The sequence below is a fragment of the Chiloscyllium plagiosum genome, unplaced genomic scaffold, assembly GCF_037043375.1.
Source record: "Chiloscyllium plagiosum isolate Xiang-an unplaced genomic scaffold, Cpla_swu_hap1 HiC_scaffold_5, whole genome shotgun sequence".
Lineage (NCBI taxonomy): Eukaryota > Metazoa > Chordata > Chondrichthyes > Orectolobiformes > Hemiscylliidae > Chiloscyllium > Chiloscyllium plagiosum.
This window is the reverse complement of record NW_028270143.1, coordinates 126,377,688-126,399,042: the sequence shown is the minus strand read 5'-3', so window position 1 is coordinate 126,399,042 and position 21,355 is coordinate 126,377,688. Positions and strand designations below refer to the sequence as shown.

Here is a 21,355-nt window from a genome sequence, read left to right as displayed (position 1 = left end):
CCCAGGATCTCATATGTTTCAATCAAGTTCTCTTTACTCTTTAAAGTTCCAGTCAGTACAAACCTAACCTGCCTAATCTTTCCTCAGGTAAACCCTCTCATTCCAGATATTAATCTGGCAAACCTTCTCTGAACTGCTTCCAATATGGCACGGTGGCTCAGTGGTTAGCACTGCTGCCTCACAGCACCAGCGAACTGGGTTCGATTCCACCCTTGAGTGACTGTCTGTGTGGAGTTTTCACATTCTCCCCTGTGTGGATTTCCTCCGAGTGCTCCAGTTCCCTCCCACAGTCCAAAGACAAGCAGGTTAAGTGGATTGACCCTGCTAAATTGCCCATAGTGTCCAGAGATGTGCAGAGTAGATGGGTTAGCCATGGGAAATGCAGCATAACAGGGATAAGGTAGGGGGATGGGTCTGATTGGACTACTGAGGGTTGGGGGTGTGGACTCGATGGGCTGAACGGCTTGCTTCCAGACTGTAGGGAATCTATGATCCAATACATTTACATGGTTCTTTAAATAAACAGACCAGTACTGTTCATTTTACTCCAGAAAGGATCTCATCAGAGCTCCGTATAAGTGAAGCATAATCTCCCAGCTTTTGTATTTGATTCTCCCTGCAATAAACATTTACATTGTATTAGCTTTCCTAATTACTTATGTACTTGCATACCAACCTTTTACAATCCATGCAGTAGAGCATCTAGATCCCCCTGCATTTGGAGCTCTACAATCTCTCTCCATTTACATTATACGCTTCTGTTATGATCCCAGCTGATGTTATTGCTGGATGAGTCAGATCCCTGACTGAAATCTGGCTTGATAGATCATATTTAGTTTTTGTTTAAAGAGATGGTCTGTCACTGAAGCATAAGCACTATTTGTTTTAACAATTGTTAAAAAAAAGATTATTTTGCAAATAAGATAACATAGAAATAAACCAAGCTCATTGTAAAGAAATACACAAATTGAAATATTTTGAACACAGTAAAAGTGCAATATTCCAACTGCAAACGTTTACAGTTTTCTTTGACATGATTATGAAGAAACGTTATTGGATTTGAAGCATTAACTTTGGTTTCCCTTTCTTGAATAAGTGCTGACGCTGTCTAATCCTGTTGCTGTTTTTCAAGTGCTCTGCTATTAAATCTTTTATATGGGCTATCTTTTCATGGACCGTGGATCTTTTACCAATGTTCCTTCTCCCTGATTATAATACTGTCCCTTATATTTCATGAGCTTTAATTTTGTTGCCTAGCCTGTTATGTAGCACCTTATTATATGCCGTTTAAAAACACGTGCACTACATCAAATGCATTATGCTCATCCACCCTTTATCTCCTCATCAAAAATATTAATCCAGTGAGTAAAAAATAACTTGCCTTAATATATCTATGCTGTTTTTCCTTAATCCACGTTTGTCCAAGTGATTCTTAAATTTTGTCCAAAACTTCTATTTCTAAGAACTTCACTGCCTGAGTTCTAGATGATTGGCTTGTCTTTGTTGGGTTTTTCCTCATTCCCTTTTCTGAACATGGATGCAACAGTCGGAATTCTCCAGTTCTCTGGCACCATTCCTCCATATAAAGGAAGATTGGACATGGCCAGATCCTGCGCTATTCTCACCCTTACTTTCCTCGTTCTCCTCAGAGGCATCTCATCCTGGTAACTTAGCAACTTTAAATATGGTCTATGTTTTAGCCTGTCCAGCATCTCAATTTCCATTGTGACTTGGGCTGTGTATTCCTTTTGGTAAAGACATCTACAAATTTCTCATTTAGTAGGTCAGCCATTCCTACTGCTCAGCATGTAAATCCCCCATTGGCTGTGCTCCTGCTTTTACCACCCTTTTACCTGTTAGTAGACCTTTAATGCTAGCTATCTGTCTTTTCTCATGCTCCCTTTGTTTCTCTTCTTTATTTTTTCACTTGCTTTTTGAACTTTCTATCTTTGACCTGGCTCTCAATTATATTATACACTTGCTATATGTCTCAAGTTTTCTGCTTCATCTAACTCACTGTTTCTTTTTTAATTCTCTAGATTTCTTCGCCTTGCCATTTCTCCTCATTGGAATGTACCTCAACTGTACCCAAACTATTTCCTCTTATTTAATGACAGTTATTGTGCCAATTTTTGGTTTACCTGGGCCAGATTTGTTTTCACCCAAATTTCCCAGATTAAATATTTTTATTTTGGACTAATTTCTATCTAATTTAAACTCTCAGCTTTTATTTTTCTGTTCATTTCTATGCTAGGTAACTTGTTGTTATTGTGTACAAAGTTAAAAATCACACAACACCAGTTGTGCAGGTTTATTTGGAACGACAAGCTTTCAGAGCACTGTTCCTTCATCAGGTACCAAATAAACCTGTTGGATATAACCTGGCATTGTGTGATTTTTAACTTTGTACACGATAACAAGTTCGCCCCAGTCCAACACCGCACTTCCACATCATTGTTATCTTGAGCATTGGTTTACTTTTGCAGTACATGTGAAACTTAGTGTGTTTCTGTACTGCACAGACCATGAAGGTCTCAGGAACAAAACAGAGCATGCTGGAGAAACACAGCAGATCTGGCAGCATCTGACCCTTCTGTGTTCCTCCAGCACTCTGTTTTTGATTCAGATTTCAAGCGTCCAGGTCCTTTGTGTTTATTTTAAGGTCTGAGGTATGTCGTGAGTTAGCTGACCTGAGCTAGAATGTCAGAGCAGCGAATGCTATATTTGCGCAATAATTTCCTCAAGCTCATGAGGAGGAAATTTCAGAAACAATTCCTCTACAACAACTCCAGATGAGAAAAAACCTTGTGTGTGGATGAGGGTGCCGAATGAGAATGAGATAAAATTCCATATTGTTGACCCTCACTGTCTGTCCAGACTAATATGTGAAGTACCACAGAGGTAATGGAACTTTGCTGCCGTCTATAATGCTGTACATAAACTCCCAGGAGAGTAGGGCAATAAACTTGCACAGTAACAATGAAGCATAAAGTAGGGAATAAATTAGTTGGCAACATTGGATGTGGAGAGCAAGAGAATTAATTAAGGAAAGAGAGAAAATTAAAGGTGTATTTTTCTTCAAAGTTTGTGAGAAAATTTGTAGCTCGGGTGCTCGTTGCTGTGGTTCTGTTCGCCAAGCTGGAAGTTTTTGTTGCAAACGTTTCGTCCCCTGTCTAGGTGACATCCTCAGTGCTTGGGAGCCTCCTGTGAAGCGCTTCTGTGGTGTTTCCTCCGGCATTTATAGTGGCCTGTCCCTGCTGCTTCCGGTTGTCAGTTTCAGCTGTCCGCAACCCAAAGGACTAGCCACACTACCATACATCAAGAACATCTCTGAAATGACAGCCAGACTACTGCGACCACTAGGACTTATAACAGCACACAAACCAACAGCCACTCTCAGACAACAACTCACCGAAACGAATGACCCGATACCCAGCATGAGCAAACTAATGTAGTGTACAAAATCCCATGCAAGGACTGCACAAAACACTATATAGGACAAACAGGAAGACAGCTAACGATCCGCATCCACGAACATCAACTAGCCACGAAACGACACGACCAGCTATCCCTAGTAGCCACACACGCAGACGACAAGCAAAATGAATTTGACTGGGACAACACTACCATTATAGGGCAAGCCAAACAAAGAACAGCCAGGGAATTCCTAGAAGCATGGCACTCATCCACAAACTCCATCAACAAACACATCGACCTGGACCCAATATACCGGCCACTACAGCGGACAGCTGAAACTGACAACCGGAAGCGGCAGGGACAGGCCACTATAAATGCCGGAGGAAACACCACAGAAGCGCTTCACAGGAGGCTCCCAAGCATTGAGGATGTCACCTAGACAGTGTATTTTTCTCTCCAGTTTTCTTCTTTCTGGTTTTTGTTTGCCTATTCCTCAATAGATTCTTGCTCTTCTTCCTTGGATCTTTCAAACCTTCAACCTAAAGTTAAGTAAGCACTGTAACATTAATAACAATGGAGACCTTACAACACACTAAAAATAGAGACTCCTTTTTATTCCTTACCAAATTATATATCAGGTTTAACAAAAAAAAATTTTATTAACCCTAATGCAAGGAGAACTTCAAGCTGAGAAACTGTTCAGAAATTGTCAACTGTTTTAATTAGTATTGGACTTCATAAGTAGGCATACTTTATTCACATTGAGTTTGGAAAGCAGGTAAGCATCTGCATTCTTCAGTTGTTGCCTGTGATTGATTGTGTGTATAATCATTATGCTTGCACTTGTGAGCATGTAGCTCTCCTGTGCTGAATATTAAACATCAGCAAAGTGTAGTTCCACATTGAATTTCCCTGCTAATTCATGGTGGAATCTGTATTGATGGAGCCTCTGCTATAGTCAGCAGCCCATTAGGAACTAAACAACAAATAAACCTTCTGCAAATTTGCTATTACTTTGTCGCCGACTTAGCATTTAACTTCATTTCAGGCTGAGATCAGTACCTTTTCTATTTTATATGACTGGTTAATTTTACATACATACTTAAATTATCAATGTGTTTCTGCAATCTCAAGCAACTTAAATCAAAATATATATGTGACAGCAAATATGATAATTGCTGAACTAACTACTTGATTATATCTTGAAGTTTAGAATAATTAACCCTGCTGATCCTGGTGGTTGTTTCATCTTGTGAATGGAATAAGTTAATAATTAACTGTGCACTGACAGCAGTAATCACGCTTATTGTGTTGGTAACTCCCTCTTGCACTTTATAAATCAATTTTCAAGTTCTGCGATTTAATGGGCTTTTTCATTATTATTTGTAACATCAATTTGAAGCTATTTCAACAACTTTTGTATTTATAGTGTCTTTAATGTAATGAAACATTCCAATGTTTTCAAAGGAGCATTTTAAAACAAGGTTCAATACTGGGCCACAGAAAGAGGAATTAAAACAGGTGACAAAAAGCTTAGTCAGAGGTAGGTGTTAAAGTGTGTCTGAAAGGAGAATAGTGAGGTAGAGTGGCAGAGAAATAGCATACTCCAAACATTTAGGATTAAGGCAGTGGAGATTTGACCACCAATGGTGGAGCAATAAAATCAGAGGGATGCTCAAGAGAATCATAGAATCCCTACAGTGCAGAAAGAGACTATTCGGCCCATCAAATCTACACCAATCCTCTGAACAGCATCCCACCAAGACCCAATCCACATAACCCTGCATTTCCTTTGGCTAATCCACTTAGCCTGCACATCCCTGGACACTATGGGCAATTTAGCATGGCCAGTCCACCATTCATCTTTGGACTGTGGGAGAAAACCAGAGCACCCAGAGGAAACCGATGCAGACACAGCAAGAGTGTGCAAACTCCCCATAGACAATCACTCAAGGCTGGAAAAGAACCTTGTGCACCTCAGTTAGATATCATCTCAGCCTGCCCTAAGGAAAATAACTCCAGCCTATTTAGTCTCTCTTTGTAGCTGATTTTCACATTCTAGGCAACATCCTGGTGAATCTCTTCTGCACCCACTCCAGTGCAGATACATCCTTTACGTAGTGTGATGACCAGATCCCAAAGCAATCATGGCCTGCCTAAAATTATATACAGCTCCATCATGATCTCCCTGCTCTTATCTTCAAAGCCTTGTCTAATGGAAGTCATATGCCTTCTTAACCATATTATTTACTTGTCCTGCTACCTTCAACATGCACATCAAGCTCCCTCTGATTCATTGTACTTCCTAGGCTCCTACCCCTCGGGATATACTCCCTTAGAACATAGAACATTACAGTGCATACAGGCCCTTTGGCCCTCAATGTTGCGCCAACCTGTCATTCCAATCTGAAGCCCATCTAACCTACACTATTCCATGTACGTCCATATGCTTGTCCAATGACGACTTAAATGTACTTAAAGTTGGTGAATCTATGACTGTTGGAGGCAAAGCATTCCATACCCTTACTACTCTGAGTAAAGAAACCACCTCTGACATCTGTCCTATATCTATCACCCCTCAATTTAAAGCTATGCCCCCTCATGCTCGCCGTCACCATACTTGGAAAAAGGCTCTCCCTGTCTAACCCTTTGATTATCTTTTGTCTCTATTAAGTCACCTCTCAACCTTCTTCTCTCTAACGAAAACAGCCTCAAGTCCCTCAGCCTTTCCTCATAAGACCTTCCCTCCATACCAGGCAACATCCTAGTAAATCTCCTCTGCACCCTTTCCAAAGCTTCCACATCCTTCTTATAATGCGGTGACCAGAACTGTACACAATACTCCAAGTGCGGCTGCTCCAGAGTTTTGTACAGTTGTAGCATAACCTCATGGTTCCGGAACTCGATCCCTCTATTAATAAAGGCCAAAACACTGTAAGCCTCCTTAACAACCCTGTCAACCTGGGTAGCAACTTTCAAGGATCTGTGAACCTGGACACCGAGATCTCTCTGCTCATCTACACTACCAAGAATCTTACCATTAGCCCAGTTCTTTGCATTCCGGTGGCATGCCTTGTTAGTCCTCCCAAAATGCAGCGCCCCACACTTTTCAGGTTTAAATTCCATTTACTACTGTTCAACTCATCTGATCAGCCTGACGATATAATCCTGAAGCCGAAGGCTTTTCTCTACGTTATTTACTGCGCCATCAATTTTTATTTCACCCATGGACTTATTGATCATACCTCCCATATTCATGTCCTAATCATTAATAAACGCAACAAACGACGAGGGACCCAGCACCACTTTCAAACCTTAGTTGGCTATGGTTAGAGCCTTGCTGTGTCAGAGGATCTGGAGAGCATTCAGTGAAGATTTGCAAAGATGATACCAGAAAGACATGGGTGATCATAGTCAAAAAGAACGATCGGGTTGGGCCTTTTCTGTTTTTATAAAAGAGTGAAGTAATGGAGGTATTCAAAATTATGATAAGTTCTGATAGACTAGATGTAGGTTGTTCAACGCATCGTGTCTGCTCGAATGAAATCATTGCTGATCTGATACATGCTTAACTCCACTTTGCAACCTTTTCCCCATAACCTTACAAATCTATTTGTCTCAGTCTTGAATATACTTAATCCGGCCTCTCCCATACCCTGCCACAAAGAATTCCACAGATTCACTTCCTTCTGAGAGAAGAAATTCATTCTCATCTCTATCTTAAATGATCGATGCCTTACTCTGGAATTTTGTCCTCTTGACACTGTTTCCTCTTGTGGTAAAAATCATAACTGGAGGCTCTCAATATGAGATTGTCATCAAGAAATCCAATAATGTTTAAATTCCCTACAGTGTGGAAACCAGGCCTTTGGCCTAACAAGTCCATTCTGACCCTCCGAAGAGCAACCCATCCAGACCCATTTCCCTCTGACTAATGCTATGGGCAATTTAGAATGGCCAATCCACCTGACCTGCACACCTTTGGATTGAGGGAGGAAACCAGAGTACACAAAGGAAATCCATGCAGACACGAGGAGAATGTGCAAACTCCACGCAGACAGTCGCCCAAGGCTGGAATCGAACCTGGGTCCCTGGTGCAGTGAGGCTGCAGTGCTAACCACTGAGCCACCGTGCCAACAGGAATTGACGTGAACAGTGCAGATACATTTGGATAAGTATTTGACGGCATGGATAAGAGATGGTTGCCGATTTAGAGAAGGAAAGTGAGAAAAGGCTTGACAGAAGCATAACTATCACTTGTTAAAAATCATTCATGAGATGTGGGTAACGTTGTCCAAGCCAGCATTTATTGTTCATCTGTAATTGCTCTTGAGAAGATGGTAATGAGTTGCTGCCTTGAACCCGTGCTGGCCCAGTATCCTTACATCCTTAGTACTGTTAGGAAGTTCGAGATTTTGACCAAGCGATACTGCTGGAGCAGCATTATATTTCGAAGTCAGGAGATGGGTGGCTCGGAGGGGTATCTGCAGGGAGTGGTGTCCCCATGTATCTGCCAGATTTGTTCAGCTGGAAGACCTATTTCTGTGCCATATATCCAACATAATCAATATTGCTTTTTGTTCTTGTCTTATCAACAAAGAGGAAAAATCCACCTTGCCCCTTCCTTCCATAAATCTGGAATAGAATATCCCTTATTGTCACATGTACTCAAGTTCAGAAGTCCGGTACAGTGAAAAGTTTTACAATGTTGTCTGTTATGGTGCCATCTTCAGTACAAGGGCTGAGTTACAAATCGTAGATACAAAAAAGGAATAAAATGAAAAGTAGTTGCATTACTTTACACTGTTTATACAGTAAGTTAGAAATAAGGCATAGTTAAAGGTTTGACATTGCCATCTGATAAAAGAAAATTGAACTGAACATTACATTGCAGTATAGGGTGTAGGTTTGCTCGCTGAGCTGTAGGTTTGATATCCAGACGTTTCATTACCTGGCTAGTGGCGACCTCCAAGTAGCAGTAGCTCAGTGCAGGAGCTTCCACACATGGTCTGATTGCCCGGACAAGACCCCAGACCAACAACTGTTCCCAATCTGCACCAAACCAGCACTCAGCTGCTCCACAAAACATTCTGGGACTGCCTCCCCCAAACTTGCTCGCTGCTCTGGGACTGTTGACCCCTCGCCCTGCCCACTGCTCTGGGACTGTTTCCCCCTCGCCCTGCCCACTGCTCTGGGACTGTTTCCCCCTTGCCATGCCCACTGCTCTGGGACAGTTTCCCCCTCGCCCTGCCCACTGCTCTGGGACTGATTTTCCCCCCCACCCTGCCCTGCCCACTGCTCTGGGATTGTTTCTCCCTCGCCCTGCCCACTGCTCTGGGACTGTTTTCCCCTCACCCCCCTGTCCATTGCTCTGGGACTGTTTCCCCCTCGCCCTGCCCACTGCACTGGCACTGATGTTTCCCCCCACCCTGCCCTGCCCACTGCTCTGGGACTGTTTCCCCCTCGCCCCCCTGTCCATTGCTCTGAGACTGTTTCCCCCTTGTCCTGCCCACTGCTCTGAGACAGTTGCCCCCTCGCCCTGCCCTCTGCTCTGGGACTGTTACCCCCTCGCCCTGCCCTCTGCTCTGGGACTGTTACCCCCTCGCCCTGTCCACTGCTCTGGGACTGTTTCCCCCTCGCCCTGCCCACTGCTCTGGGACTGTTTCCCCCTCGCCCCACTGTCCATTGCTCTGGGACTGTTTCCCCCTCGCCCCCCTGTCCATTGCTCTGGGACTGTTTCCCCCTCACCCTGCCCACCGCTCTGTGACTGTTTCCCCCTTGTCCTGCCCACTGCTCTGGGACTGTTTCCCCCCTCACCCTGCCCACCGCTCTGTGACTGTTTCCCCCTTGTCCTGCCCACTGCTCTGGGACTGTTTCCCCCTCGTCCTGCCCACTGCTCTGGGACTGTTTCCCCCTTGCCCTGCCCACTGCTCTGGGACTGTTTCCCCCTCGCCCTGCCCACTGCTCTGGGACCGTTTCCCCCTCGCCCTGCCCACTGCTCTGGGACTGTTTCCCCCTCGCCCTGCCCACTGCTCTGAGACAGTTTCCCCCTCGCCCCGCCCACTGCTCTGGGACTGTATCCCCCTCGCCCCGCACACTGCTCTGGGACTGTTTTCCCCCCTCCCCCCTCCACCCTGCCCTCTGCTCTGGGACTGTTTCTCCCTCGCCCTGCCCTCTGCTCTGGGACTGTTTCCCCCTCGTCCCGCACACTGCTCTGGACTGTTTCCCCCTCGTCCCGCACACTGCTCTGGACTGTTTCCCCCTCGTCCCGCACACTGCTCTGGGACAGTTTCCCCCTCGCCCTGCCCACTGCTCTGGGACTGATTTTCCCCCCCACCCTGCCCTGCCCACTGCTCTGGGATTGTTTCTCCCTCGCCCTGCCCACTGCTCTGGGACTGTTTTCCCCTCACCCCCCTGTCCATTGCTCTGGGACTGTTTCTCCCTCGCCCTGCCCACTGCTCTGTGACTGTTTCCCCCTCGCCCTGCCCACTGCTCTGAGACAGTTGCCCCCTCGCCCTGCCCTCTGCTCTGGGACTGTTTCCCCCTCGCCCTGTCCACTGCACTGGGACTGATTTTCCCCCCCACCCTGCCCTGCCCACTGCTCTGGGACTGTTTCCCCCTCGCCCCCCTGTCCATTGCTCTGGGACTGTTTTCCCCCTCGCCCTGCCCATTGCTCTGGGACTGTTTCCCCCTCTCCCTGCCCACTGCTCTGGCACTGTTTCCCCCTCGCCCTGCCCACTGCTCTGGGACTGTTTCCCCCTCGCCCTGCCCACTGCTCTGGGACTGTTTCCCCCTCGCCCTGCCCACTGCTCTGGGACTGTTTCCCCCTCGCCCTGCCCACTGCTCTGGGACTGTTTCCCCCTCGCCCTGCCCACTGCTCTGGGACTGTTTCCCCCTCGCCCTGCCCACTGCTCTGGGACTGTTTCCCCCTCGCCCTGCCCACTGCTCTGGGACAGTTTCCCCCTCGCCCTGCCCACTGCTCTGGGACAGTTTCCCCCTCGCCCTGCCCACTGCTCTGGGACTGATTCCCCCTCGTCCCGCACACTGCTCTGGGTCTGTTTCCCCCTCGTCCTGCCCACTGCTCTGTGACTGTTTCCCCCTCGTTCCGCCCACTACTCTGGGACTGTTTCCCCCTCACCCCGCCCACTGCTCTGGGACTGTTTCCCCCTCGCCCTGCCCACTGCTCTGGGACTGTTCCCCCCTCGCCCCGCACACTGCTCTGGGACTGTTCCCCCCTCGCCCCGCACACTGCTCTGGGACTGTTTCCCTGTCGCCCCGCCCACTGCTCTGGGACTGTTTCCCCCTCGTCCCGCCCACTGCTCTGGGACTGTTTCCCCCTTGCCATGCCCACTGCTCTGGGACTGTATCCCCCTCGCCCCGCCCACTGCTCTGGGACTGTTTCCCTGTCGCCCCGCCCACTGCTCTGGCAATGTTTCCCCCTCGCCCTGCCCACTGCTCTGCGACTGTTTCCCCCTCGCCCTGCCCACTGCTCTGGGACTGTTGCCCCCTCGCCCCGCCCACTGCTCTGGGACTGTTTCCCTGTCGCCCTGCCCACTGCTCTGGGACTGTTTCCCCCTCGTCCCGCCCACTGCTCTGGGACTGTTTCTCCCTCGCCCCGCACAATGCTCTGGGACTGTTTCCCCCTCGCCCTGCCCACTGCTCTGGGACTGTTTCCCCCTCGCCCTGCCCACTGCTCTGGGACTGTTTCCCCCTCGCCCCGCACACTGCTCTGGGACTGTTTTCCCCCCTCCCCCCTCCACCCTGCCCTCTGCTCTGGGACTGTTTCTCCCTCGCCCTGCCAACTGCTCTGGGACTGTTTCCCCCTCGTCCCGCCCACTGCTCTGGGACTGTTTCCCCCTCGTCCCGCCCACTGCTCTGGGACTGTTTCCCCCTCGTCCCGCCCACTGCTCTGGGACTGTTTCCCCCTTGCCCTGCCCACTGCTCTGGGACTGTTTCCCCCTCGCCCTGCACACTGCTCTGGGACTGTTTTCCCCCCTCCACCCTGCCCACTGCTCTGGGACTGTTTCCCCCTCGCCCTGCCCACTGCTCTGGGACTGTTTCCCCCTTGCCATGCCCACTGCTCTGGGACAGTTTCCCCCTCGCCCTGCCCACTGCTCTGGGACTGATTTTCCCCCCCACCCTGCCCTGCCCACTGCTCTGGGATTGTTTCTCCCTCGCCCTGCCCACTGCTCTGGGACTGTTTTCCCCTCACCCCCCTGTCCATTGCTCTGGGACTGTTTCCCCCTTGTCCTGCCCACTGCTCTGAGACAGTTGCCCCCTCGCCCTGCCCTCTGCTCTGGGACTGTTTCCCCCTCGCCCTGCCCACTGCTCTGAGACAGTTTCTCCCTCGCCCTGCCCACTGCTCTGGGACTGTTCCCCCCTCCACCCTGCCCACTGCTCTGGGACTGATTTTCCCCCCCACCCTGCCCTGCCCACTGCTCTGGGACTGTTTCCCCCTCGCCCCCCTGTCCATTGCTCTGGGACTGTTTCCCCCTCGCCCTGCCCACTGCTCTGAGACTGTTACCCCCTCGCCCTGCCCTCTTCTCTGGGACTGTTTCCCCCTCGCCCTGCCCATTGCTCTGGGACTGTTTCCCCCTCGCCCTGCCCACTGCTCTGGGACTGTTTTCCCCCTCGCCCCCCTGTCCATTGCTCTGGGACTGTTTCCCCCTCGCTCCCCTGTCCATTGCTCTGGGACTGTTTTCCCCCTCGCCCCCCTGTCCATTGCTCTGGGACTGTTTCCCCCTCGCCCCCCTGTCCATTGCTCTGGGACTGTTTCCCCCTCACCCTGCCCACCGCTCTGTGACTGTTTCCCCCTTGTCCTGCCCACTGCTCTGGGACTGTTTCCCCCTCACCCTGCCCACTGCTCTGAGACAGTTGCCCCCTCGCCCTGCCCTCTGCTCTGGGACTGTTTCCCCCTCGCCCTGTCCACTGCTCTGAGACAGTTTCTCCCTCGCCCTGCCCACTGCTCTGGGACTGTTTCCCCCTCGCCCTGCCCACTGCTCTGGGACAGTTTCTCCCTCGCCCTGCCCACTGCTCTGGGACTGTTTCCCCCTCGCCCTGCCCACTGCACTGGGACTGATTTTCCCCCCCACCCTGCCCTGCCCACTGCTCTGGGACTGTTTCCCCCTCGCCCCCCTGTCCATTGCTCTCGGACTGTTTTCCCCCTCGCCCTGCCCACTGCTCTGGGACAGTTTCCCCCTCGCCCTGCCCACTGCTCTGGGACTGATTCCCCCTCGTCCCGCACACTGCTCTGGGACTGTTTCCCCCTCGTCCCGCTCACTGCTCTGGGACTGTTTCCCCCTCGTCCTGCCCACTGCTCTGGGACTGTTTCCCCCTCGTCCTGCCCACTGCTCTGGGACTGTTTCCCCCTTGCCCTGCCCACTGCTCTGGGACTGTTTCCCCCTCGCCCCGCACACTGCTCTGGGACTGTTTCCCCCTCGCCCCGCACACTGCTCTGGGACTGTTTCCCCCTCGCCCTGCACACTGCTCTGGGACTGTTTCCTCCTCTCTCTGCCCCCTGCTACCGGAATGTTTCCCCCACACTTCCCTATGATCTGGGACTGTTTCCCTGCCATGCACATGTTCCCAGTCTGCTTACCCCTGTGTTAGCTGCTGCCCCGGGACTGCTCGGTTGTAACTTCAGAGCGTTTTCTCATGACATGGAGCATCAGATGAATTCTGTGTTGTAGCTTATCTCCAATTTCAATCGCCTCCCAACAATGATGCCCAGCAGTGGGTGCAGTGCTCCAACGGAGTCCCTGTTAACATTTTAAGTAGGATATTAATTACTTCATGGCTTTCACTTTGCACCAATTATAAGTGCAGTCTTAACTTGGAGTAAGTCCACCCCTCCACAGAGCAAAGGACATTGAAGCTTCTGAGATGAGCTCCCTTGTTGGCTTGGTTGCTGTTGTCAGGCCATACTTTATCTCTGAATCTTCAGTGCACAAGTTCATGTTGATGAAAGGGAGAAGCAGCAGTGCACAGATGCAAAAATGATAGCATAGGCAAATTTTGCATGTGAGTCTACTCATCCCACTATGCTGTCTTGCTGAAAATCTATCTCTCAGTTCATTTTGCTCCGCCATTTCAAACTTTTCTTTTTCAAACATTCATTGACTTCTTCTTTAAAAGCCATTACAAATTCTACCATGGTTTGTAATTGAGCAAATCTCAATTAAGCAAGAAATGAATTCTACTGATTGATACTGTTCTTAAGAGCATAGATGCAAGAGTAGATCATTCTACCCATCAAACCTGCCCTACTATTCAGTGCTACTTTCCATACTATCACCATATCCCTTACTATCATTAGTTCTGTAAATGCTCTTGATATGAACTTATTGACTAGTGTACATTGTTTTTCCTTATTCACATTATGGAAATTTCCCATCATCATGCCACTGAAAAGAAGTACACTTCTAAAGTCTCTGATCCCTCATACCCTTGTTCACCTATACATCCTTGCAAAGCATGACATCATAACTTGAAATGCAACCTAGTCAATGAGTTACAAATGTTTTCAAATCCGTCAATGGGATCACCATTTCCTTCTCTCTAATCTATTCTCGCTCTGTGATCTTTATGATATATGCATTCCTCAAACCCTTGAGCATCCCTGATTTTGATCACCGCATTAATATTTGTAAGTTTTGGAATGCCCATCATGCACCTCTGTACTTCATTTTCCAAACTTAAGAGTATTATTTCAACTAACATCTTTGATCAAGCTTTTGGGTATCTGCCTTACTTATACTCAATGTTTTTCGGTGATGAAATGCCACTTTCTAAATTAAAGGCGCTATATAAATGCAAACTATTGGTCTTTGTTACCTCCTTGCATTTGCTTTTTAATTCCTCTTTCTAAACATAAGATCTCTCTTTTTCAATGCATCTATATCAAACAGCACTTGGTTCTTTTTGTAGATTTAGGTACCCAAGCACTCTCTCGCTCTCTCTCTTTTTACTATTTTGTGTATTTGACGATCCAGAATGAATTGTTTTACTTCTCTGCGCTGAGGTTATTTGGCATCTGTCTGATCAATCCTGTAAAATGCCTTGTTCAGTTGAAACCTGCTCACAGTCCTCTTGTTGTTAGCAATACTGCCAGTCTTTGACTGCAAATTTTGATCTGTGAGGTGAAAGAAATGCTTTTTATTTTGGAATTCTCCCTGTTAGATCCTTATTTGGTTGTTCTAGCTTGAGAAATAGTCTGAGAGGTGGCAAGCTGATGGAGCAACCCTTTTTAAATAAAACTTTACACACAGGTTTTAAAATATGTACACTGCTAGCTTATTTTATTTATAGTTAACAGGTAAATTATAGTTGTCAAACACAAACAAAGCCGCAGGAATGCATGGAATATTGCTGTTCACACTCTGACTTGAGTAGTATAATCAACCAATGTGATTGCCTGCCTATTTTTAGAGTGTTTTAAGTGTTGTGTAAATTATGCAGATAAGCTCAGTCATTACATTCTGATAGAAGGCAGGGCCAAGAGAAATCTCTTCGGACTTTTCTCCCGTTCATTTAGATCGGGCCTATTTTCTCCCATTACCCAGCAAAAATCTACCAATTTCAGTCTTGAACACCAGTCTTTAACTGTAACCTCTGTTGTGGAACAGGGAGGTGAAAGAGCAGTTGAGTATTTATCAACTGGCCATCTGATTCAGGTCATGACGGAGCACTATCTCAGTTTGAGGAAAGTATAGGTCTGCTTGTAGAATTTCACTCTGGTCAAACCTGGGTTCCTTTGGTTTATTTGGCCCATTGATTGGACAAAGCGCCGGACATTAGCGAGCCTTGAAAATTCTCTTTGTTTTATTCATCCACAAAATGTGGACATTGCCAGCTGAGCCAGCATTTATTGCCCATCCGTAGTTGCCCTTGAGAAAGTGCGGGAGAGCTGCCTTCTTCAACTGCTGCAGTGCATATGATGTACGTACACCCACATTGCTGTTAGAGAGGCAGTTTCAGAGGTTCTACTGAGCCTCAGTGAAGGAACAGTGACTTAGTTCCAAGACAGGATAGTGTGTGGCTTGGAAAAGAGTTTACAGGTAGAGGTTTTATCCTGCACCTGCTGTCCTCATCCTTGTAGATGGTAGAGGCCACAGATTTGGAAAGTGCTGTTGAAGCAGTTGCTGCAGTACACTTTGTACATGGTACGCACCACTTTTACTATGTGCTGATGGTGAAGAAATTGAATTTTGAAGGTGGTAGGTGCGGGCTGCCAATTGAGCAGGTTATTCTACCTTGGACGATGTTGAGCTTCTTGAATGTTGTTGGAACTGTATTCACTCAGTCAAATGGAAGGTATTCCAATACATTTCTGACTTGTGCCTTATAGATGGTGCACAGTCATTAAGGAGTCAGGAGATGAGTTGCTCGTTGCAAATCTTCTAGATCTCACCTATTCTTGGAGGCTTAGCATTTATTTGGCTGTTCCTGTTCCAGATCTAATCAGTGGTAGCTCCAAGATTTTGGTACTGAGGATTCTGTGATTAAATGCCAAGGAAAGATGGTTAGATTCTCTCTTGTAGAGAAGGTGATCATTTTTGTGGTGTGAATATTACTTGTCAACCTAAACCTGGATGTTGTCTAGGTCATACTTCAGTATCTGAGGAGCCATGAATAGTGATCATTGTACAGTCATCAGCGAACAATGCTGAAGGATTCAGAAATGGGAATTCCATTTGAATGTCATGGGGTAATGGTTCAATTTTCACTAGTTGCCTAAACTTGTGTGGCACAAATATTACTTGCTACTTGTCATCCCAAATCTGGGTATTGTCCAGATCTTGCTGCATTTGCACATGGACTGCTTCAGTATCTGAGGAGTCATAAATGGTGCTGAACATTGTGCAACCATAAGTGAATATTCCAACTTCTGACCTTATGAAAGAGGGAAGGTCATTGATGAAACACTGAAGATGGTTGGGCGCAGAACAATACTCTGAGGAACTCCTGCAGCAATGTCCTGGAGCGGTAACAATTAACCTTCAATAACCACACCATCTTCCTTTGTGCCAGGTATAACTCAAACCAGTGCAGAGTTATGCCCTTGATTCCCATTAATTTCAGTTGTGCTAGGGACTCTGGTACCATAGCGAGTCAAATGTGACCTTGAAGTCAAGGACAATTACTCTCACCTCACCTCTGCGGTTAAGGTCTTTTATCTATGATTGTAATGAATTCAAGAACTGAATGACCCTGGTGGAACCAAAGCTGAGTCACACTGAGCAGGTTATTGCTTTTTCCCAGTCCCCAGTTTTGTTTTTATCTCAGCAGGCAACTTAGAAGTGAGTAAATGGTTTCCAGCCTTTCACAGTACTGCTTGAGTCCAGCTGCTCAGATCAGCATGAACCTGGCCCAGTGACATTGCTTCCTTAGAATATTACTGCCCACTCTGTGGGAAAGTGCCAGTCTGCTCTCTTCGAGGTGCAGCTGGAAGGTGGGCATAAAATCCTTACTTCAAAACTCAGCATCAGACAGCTGCCTTTATACGGTAACCGGTGAGGAAAGCTCCTTGCAGGTGGCAAGACTACTTTGGGTAAAAGCAAGGAATTGTGGATTTTGAGATTTTAATTTTTTCTGCATGAATGTACATATCTTGAGGTTCATTTTAATTCTCGAAATCATGCACTGTATGTCACCTCATTTATTACAAGAGGAATCTGTTCCACTTTAGGAATCTGCTAAGTTACTATAGTTACCACAGATTGTGCAGCATTTAAAGGAATATTACTGAAAAAAAACTTTACCATTAAATATATGGAAAATTAAAAATCAGTATTTTACTGAATTTTTCAAAAGTTATGTTTCTGTTTAATTTGTTGTTTAAATATTCTGGCATAAGATTATGGATTTTTTGTTGTTGTTGTTTCCTTGGCAGGTTTACATGGTCACCAACTTATTTTATTTTCCTTTTATTAAGGGTGGCACAGTGGCTCAGTGGTTAGCACTACAGCCTCACAGCACCAGGGACCCAGGTTCGATTCCAACATCAGGTGACTGTCTGTGTGGAGATTGCACAGTCTCCCTGTGTCTGCATGGGTTTCCTCAGGTTTCTTGCCACAGTCCAAAAATGTGCAGGTCATGCTAAATTGCCCATAGTGTTCAGTGCATTAGTCAGAGGGGAATGGGTGGGTTACTCTTCGAAAGGTCGGTGTGGACTGGTTGGGCCGAAGGACCTGTTTCCACACTGTAGGGAATCTAATCTAATTACATTGTTTTTAAACTTCAGTGATTTGTATTCAAGGTGGATATGTTTCATGACTTTAACTTGCATCTGACATGTCCACACTGCTATCTGTGGTTGGTTTTGTGCTACTTTTGTTTCATTCATACTTGTCATGGTGGTTTGTTTTACATTATGACATTTTTCCTGGACTTTCACACTGCAATAGCTCACTGACGTTTGATTACTGATATTGAGCCCACACTCCTGGCCCAGTCAATTCATTAAAGAAAATGTAAATGAATTTCATTTTGTTTCTGTGACCTTTCCTCCTCTCCCTCATCCTCAGCCAAGAAAGAAAGCAGGTCGATACTGCAGCTGCTGGATAATGCACAGACTGGCCCAACTATTGCTGCTTCTATCGTACTCACTGTGTCAGCAATCAGGAACACAGCTTCTATCTTGCCACTCCGTCGGAGCAGAATTTAATTTTTTGAAGCAAAAGTGATGTTTTCTCCTCAGGAGTGTTTCTTTCCTGTAATCAACAATTTCCACTTTAGCACAGTGCTGCACAATTGTTTAAAAAGATGCCTCCTGTGGTAAATTAATTTGTCACTGCCTGGGCTGGCTGACTGACATTCTCAGGTGAAACACTTACCTGCTGTTTCACACCTGTGGGCATGGGTTTGCATCCAGATCATGCTGTTTGGAGAAACGTATCCTCTCTCTGATGGTTTATATCTAAATAATGTGAGTTTACAAGTATAAAGTCAGATGGTTCTCTGGCCCAAATCCACTGTAGGAAATTGTCTATAATTTAACAGTAAATCATCGGTCTCAGTTGGAGTATAAAAATTCTTGGTGCAGGAAATGGAGATATTTGCAGAAGGTGGTTCGCTAAATTGGAGGCATTACAAAAACATGTTGGCAGTGTACCTTTAATGTAGTAACATTTCCCAATTTCTCAGGACACATTATCTGCTAAAACTGTGCCACATGATATTGGAACAGATGATCAAAAGGTTGGACAAGGCAGTAGTAGGCTTCAAGAAGCAAGAGAGCAGTAAGGATGAGAGAATAATGAAGAGGTTCAGGGAGGGACCTCAACAGCTGAAGGCACCGTTGGAAACTTAGGCGGGATCGGAGAAGGGAATTTGGAGCATCAGAGTTCCCGAAGGGTTGTAGAGCTTGTGAAAGCTACACAGATAGGGAGGGGCAAGACTATTGAGGGATTTGTACATAAATTTGAAGTATTGTTGGACCTGAAGCCAACATAGGTCAGTGAGCACAGGGATCCTTAGAAAACAGTACTTGAGGTTGTTCTTGCTGATGTTTAGACAGCTTTCCCTGGGAATGTTTAAAGTTGAAATGCATTATGAAGTAAAGGAAAAATGTTTTCATTTCTTCTCATGAATATTCTTCAACTTGAAATGTATAAAAATGCACAACTCAACTTTAACGTGTGCAGTACAGCAATCCTTTTTTTCAATACGGGTCGTTCTGCTATAACACGACAGCTGTGTTCCTCGTGACCTCACGCTTTAGAAAATTATACTATGGCAAACCGCTATAGAAAATCGTGCTGTAGAAGATCGGTAATAGAAAATCGCTATACCCATTCAGTAGAAAGTTCGTATTATCCAAACAAAGTCAACATTCATCATTCATCAACCATGTTGTATCCAATTCGCGCTGAAGAAACATGCATCATAGCAGAATTACTTGTACCTTTTTCAGTGCTTGAAAAAAGTGAATTATTCAGAACTAAATTGGGGACCATGTCAAATAAAGCAATTACTTGGTTGTCCAGTATTTTAGGAGATCATAAGAATGTGAAAGGAGTCAATCCTTCCTAGTTTTGTTGCCGCTGACGGTCTTCAAAGTCGAGTATAAATCAATGAGACTTTGTACAGATAAAGCAGTTAAGCACTACAGTGTTATATTTTATCAACATCCATGGAAAGGACATTTTTTTTCTTTATTAGAGTCATAGAATCGTACAGCGTGGAAACAAACCCTTCAGTTCAACTGGTCCAGCCAACCACGTACACAAACTAAGCTAGTTCCACCCACCTACATTTGGCCCAACCGTTCCTATTCATGTACTTATTCAAATGTCTTTTAAACGTTGTAACTGTATCTGCATCAATCACTTTATCAGTCAGTTCATTCCACATACGAACCACTCTCTGCCCCTCATGTCCTCTTTAAAACTTTCTCCTCTCACCTTAATATATACCCAGTAATTTTGAAATCCCCCACCTTTGGAAAAAGATCTTTGTTATTCGCCTTATCTCTACCCTTCATGATTTTATAAACTGCTATAAGGTCACCCTCAACTTCCTATCCTCCGTTGAAAACAGTCCTAGTCTATCCAGGCTGTTTTTATAATTCAAACCCTCCATTGCCAGCAACATCCCAGTAAATCTTTTTCTAAACCTTCTCCGGTTTAATTATGTCCTTCCTATAACGGGTGACCAGACCTGGACACGGTGAGGCTTCTTCTGCAGCACTAACATCCTGTACAGCCTCAACATAATGTCCCAATCCTATACTCAAAGGTCTGAGCAATGAAGGCAAGCGTGCTAAACACCTTAATCACCCCGTCTACCTGTGATGTAAATTTCAAGGAAGGTATCTTAAAAGGAGAAGCTTTTGAACTTTTTTCAAAATTAGAAGCTGATGGGTTATACCAAGCAGCCTTTGTACCTCTGAGCATTGTCTAGATTCACATGATGATAGAATCTTCAGGATAAAAGAAGATGATTCAGCCCTCTGTGCCTATGCTGACTATTTTAAAGAGCTATCTATTTAGTCTCATTCCCATATTCTTTTCCCACACTCCAATTATTTCATCTGCTTCAACTATTTGTCCAGTTCTCTTTTGAAAATTGTTCTTGAATTTTCTTCCACTGTTTTCCAAATTGTAATGTAAAATTATTCTCTCTATTTTTCTTAAGAAATTTTCCCAATGACATTAAAGCTGTGTTTTCACCTTACTGATGCTTTTACCAACAGGAACAATTTCTCCCTACGTATTATCAGTTCTGTTAAATTTATCCTTAACCTTATCTCCTCTAATTAGAACAATCATGGTCTCTTTAATCATTCTACACAACAAATGATGCTAATCCTTGGTATGTTCTAGTATATCTCCTCCACGCTATCACTGACATCCCGACGTCTTTCCTGATATAGGGTGCTCAGTATTGGACTGAATGTTCTGCCTGAGACCTAATCACTTAGCCCTTGTTCAGATTGCTTCCTGCTGTACCTTCCATATGACCCGCTTCATATATTAAAAGCCATGGCCCACAAATGTACTACAAAAACATATAGTAGAGGTAAGAGATGATTGCTGAGAGGGGAATAGGAAGATAGATTAGAAACATAATGCTACTTACTTCTTAAAAGTCCTGCGATAGAGAAGAATTACAGTTAATCTGTGGTTGATGTACTCTCACAGCAGACCTTTGCTTTATACCCCTGGGTTTTCAGACAGTCAAAGACTGCAGCCCAAGGGCAAACAGTGGGTTAAGTTCAATTCATCTTCATGTAGCAACTTAATAATCTGACGACTCAGGGGAAAACTTTCCTGTTTCCTCCCTGGAGATGAGCTTCTGATCATTAGTCATTTTTTCTAAGTATGTAATCCTTCTATACAAGAGGTGGTGATCTGCACATATTATGTAATTCATTGTGGTTTTAAAATTTGAAAGAAATTCCAATTTGTACCCTGCTTGGGAGAGCAGATTGATTTTC

The 21,355-nt window shown here is 45.7% G+C and overlaps 1 protein-coding gene across 3 annotated transcripts in view; it reads left to right on the top strand.

Annotated features, from left to right (window-relative positions):
• Positions 1-21,355, top strand: part of arhgap39 (Rho GTPase activating protein 39) — a 608,625-nt gene that overhangs the window by 354,831 nt on the left and 232,439 nt on the right. The gene's annotated exons all lie outside the window — the stretch shown is intronic.